At 39.3% G+C, this 4,260-nt stretch overlaps 1 non-coding gene across 1 annotated transcript; it reads left to right on the top strand.

Annotated features, from left to right (window-relative positions):
• Positions 1 to 3,409: 3,409 nt before the first annotated feature.
• On the top strand, positions 3,410 to 3,512 carry LOC118574960. Its single transcript, XR_004943823.1, has one exon. It is a non-coding gene; the product is annotated as a U6 spliceosomal RNA (small nuclear RNA).
• Positions 3,513 to 4,260: the final 748 nt, after the last annotated feature.

Below are 4,260 nucleotides of genomic sequence, written 5' to 3'. Positions count from 1 at the left end.
CTGGTGGCATTTGCTTTCTCTGCTTCATGTTCACTAGGAGGTGACTAGAATTTGGCCTTTGCTTGCTATCATGGTGTTTTGCTTTATCAGAAGACCAGAAGCAGTGGAGATAAGACTATGAGCTGACATTTCTGAAGGTGTGAGCCAATATAAACTTTTCCTTCCTCTTTCTGGTTCTCCTGGGTGTTTTGCTCATAACTAACAGAAACTCCATCTAATATGTCACATTATGTTTATCATGCCTCTTTAGGCTTCTCTCAGTGGTGTCAGTTTCTCAGACCTTGTTTCTGATGAAATTGACGGTTAGGTCAGGGATGTTGTAGACTATCGCTAACTGAGATTTGTCAGATGGAATACATTATTATTCATCCTCATTGTGGAGGGGCCCCCAAACAGCTTGACCACACAGCTGGCAATGACAGGCTTAGGGGCCCATACACAGCTTCTGTGACAGGCTTACTGGCAGGCAACACCCAGATCTAGGCAAAGCCTTAAGCTAATACTACCCAGGGAAAGTACCTAATATCCCAAATATTCCAATCGTTAGATAATGTGGCCAGATGTCCCTGAGTCTAGCACACACCTATTTATTTTTATTTTTATCTTTTTTTTTTTTTTTTTTTTTGGTTTTTCGAGACAGGGTTTCTCTGTGTAGCTTTGCGCCTTTCCTGGATCTTACTCTGTAGACCAAGCTGGCCTCAACCTCACAGAAATCGGCCTGCCTCTGCCTCCCGAGTGCTGGGATTAAAGGCGTGTGCCACCAATGCCTGGCCCTATTTTGTTTTATAGACACCTAATTAAGCAGAAACTTAGAACATACAAAAAGGTTTCATTAAAACATCTTGACAGTAAAGCTACAATATTTGTGCCCAAAATAGACTGCTGAGAACAATGACAGTAGATACTGTAGAATGAAGATTAGTGAATGTGAAGACATAATGACAGAATATATATAAAATAATATATGGAGGAACAACTATTTTCAGTGAACAGAATCTCAATGATCTGGGTTAATACATGTAGTCTAACCTATGTGTAACTGGAGTTCCTAAAAAAGGGAGATTGCAGGGGAAACATTTCAATAAAAATGGCCAAAAATATTTCCAATTTTGATGAAACAATAATTATACATATCCAAAAACAATGACACTGAGATGTGTCATCTATATCATAAAGAAATTCATGAATGCTTCTAGAGAACTTGACACATACATAGGAACAAAACTAAAGATGATGGATCTTTTACTTGGAACAATGTGAGCAATAAAGTAGTGGATTTTCAATCTGTAAATGACCAAAGAAGCCAGGTGGTGGTGGCACATGCCTTTAATCCCAGCACTCGGGAGGCAGAAGCAGGCAGATCTCTGTGAGTTCAAGGCCAGCCTGGTCTCCAAAACGAGTTCCAGGTAAGGCACAAAGCTACACAGAGAAACCCTGTCTCAAAAAACCAAAAAAAAAAAAAAAAAAAGAAAGAAAGAAAGAAAGAAAGAAAGAAAGAAACAAAGAACTTGTCAACTTTGAAATCTATACCCAATGAGAATTTTCAAAAAATAATTTTTCAAAATTACAAACTCTAGTAGAACTTATCTCCAGTGTCCTTACACCATAATAAAAGTTAAAATCTTTCGGGCAGAATGAAGCTTATCCCAATTGGAATAATAAATGCAATAAAGAAAATGCCACTGGAAATAATCACTATGTGGATAAATATAAGTTTTTCTTACTATTTACATAACTTTAGAGATCATTGAATATTTAGACAAAAATAGTTACAATGTCAAGTGTGTATTACAGGAAAAATAAATGAATCACATTGTTAGTTCAAGGGTTTCAAGGGAAGAAATGGAATTGTACTAATGGAAATGTATATGCTATACAAGAAAGAAACAATATAATATGCCTTAGATTAGACTGGTTGCAAATGTATCATACAAATCTTAAAGCAAAGTGTTTTAGTTAATATGCCATTAAGGAGGTAAAATAAAATCACAACAAATAACCAAAATGCTGTTAAAAGAAAAGAGAGTAAAGACTAGAAGGGGCAACTAGAAATCAAATAGCAAGATGATATGTTTCAACCAAATCATACTAATAATCATATTCAGCATAAATGGTCTAAATAGTTTAACTGAAAAGCAGAGACTTTATTTTATTTTTAATTATGTATCTGTGTGTGTGTGCCTGTGTGTGGATATATGTGTGTGAGTAAAGTTGCATGCAGAGGTGAGAGCAATGTGTCAGATACCCTGGAGCTGGAGTTACAGGGAGTTATGCTACATACAGTACAGCTCCAGGGATGGCTCTGACTGGGAGCAGTGAGCTAATGAAGACATGACAGACACAGAAAGGCTACAGTTGAGTGGACTGGGTTCTGTGATGAAGAAACCTGTGAGCTCAGTGTGTTTAGTATATACAGTCAAGCAGAAAGGTAGAGTTGTTGCAAACATAAACAAGGAAGCATAGTTATTATATACATCTTAACAAGAAGGCAGGGTTATTCTATACAGATGAACAAGAAGGCAAGTTTAGCTAATTTCAGTAGGAGCTGTCTCTGTACGATAGTAGTCTTCAGGCCATACATATTCAGGAGGAGAAAGCTATAGTGGACATTTTTTTGCACACACAGTCAACATTCTCACTCAGATCAAAGGAAGGTTTTACCATCCATCTGAACTTCACGCTTTAGGCTTTGCCATTTTCCCATGGGTCTGACGCTGGGGCACTTGACATGGCTGGTCCATGTTAACAATAAACATATTCACTCAGGACTTCACACACTCAGGGTTTCCTCTGATCCCCACATAGTTGTCAGCCACTGGCAGGGTTACTGGGAGCCAAATGCAAGAGTAATACATGATCCCTAAAGCAGACATTTAATATTATATTTTTACCCGTCTATCTATTGATGTATACTCAGGAAAACATCAGAGACTAATGGAATGTACATAAATGCAAAATTCAACTACATGTTGCCTGGAATTGACTTACTTTAAATCTAAAGGTTTTTGTGGGGTTTTTATTTGTTTGTTTCGTTTTTTTCCTTTTGGTTTTTGAGACAGGGTTTCTCTGTGAAGCTTTGCACCTTTCTTGAACTCACTCTGTAGCCCAGTCTGTCCTCGAACTCACAGAGATCTGCCAGGCTCTAATTCCTGAGTGCTGGGATTAAAGGCATGCTCCACCACTGTCCTATCAAATCTAAAGGTCTTAAGGAGTATCAAATTGTATGGATAAAAAATAAAACTAGGGGCTGGAGAGATGGCTCAGAGGTTAAGAGCACCGACTGCTCTTCCAGAGGTTCTGAGTTCAATTCCCAGCAACCACATGGTGGATCACAACCATCTGTAACAAGATCTGGCGCCCTCTTCTGTGTACAAAATAAATAAATAAATAAATATTTAAAAAATAAACAGTGCTTCGGCAGCACAGATACTAAAATTGGAACGATACAGAGAAGATTAGCATGGTCCCTGTGCAAGGATGACATGCAAATTTGTGAAGTGTTCCAAGTATAAAAAATAAAAAAATAAAACTAATCAAAAGAAAGCTGGAGTGACAACATTTATGTCAGACGAAACAGATTTCATGGCAGACTATTACCAGGGAGAGACATGTACTTTGTGATAAACAGAATTCTAAGATGACCTCTAAGATTCCTTCCCTTAGTGTCAAATGTAAGTAACCCTTTATTGAAGCCTGGGTGATTAAAAAGAAACAGCTATAAAGGACAGGATTTGGATAAATATAGATTTGTATTTAACAGTATGGCACTGAAGCATTTAACATTTAAATAGCATTTGACATTTAACATAACATTAAATACTGTTGGATTTGTTAGTACCAAATTCTTTGTTTTGAAAATGATCATGAGAAAAACCCCCAGCTCCCGTCCGTCCCGGAACTCCCATCTGGACCAGAGGTGAGTGCCTGGGGTTATAGCCAGAGAGGCAACTGCCCCTGGGTTCCACGGCTGGACACAGGCCATCCCCGGAGGACCTGCCCAACTTGGCCCCAGTTTCCTGCCAATCGGTAGGCCCTGCTTGAAGGCTCCCCTTTTCTGACCCTGCAGTCTCCACACCTTGACCCCACCCATCTGCCAGAGACCCCAACCACTTCCTGAGAATCAGAGACCAGCCCCCAGTTTCCATCCTGCCCTGGAACTCCCATCTGGACCAGAGACCAGAGGAACTCCCGTCTGGACAAGAGGAGCTCCCATCTGAACAACATAAGGAGACCCCAGTGACTTCCACAGACTCAGAGTCC

Source organism: Onychomys torridus, chromosome X (genome assembly GCF_903995425.1).
Source record: "Onychomys torridus chromosome X, mOncTor1.1, whole genome shotgun sequence".
Taxonomy (NCBI): Eukaryota; Metazoa; Chordata; class Mammalia; order Rodentia; family Cricetidae; genus Onychomys; species Onychomys torridus.
This window is presented reverse-complemented; position numbering and strand designations above follow the sequence as displayed.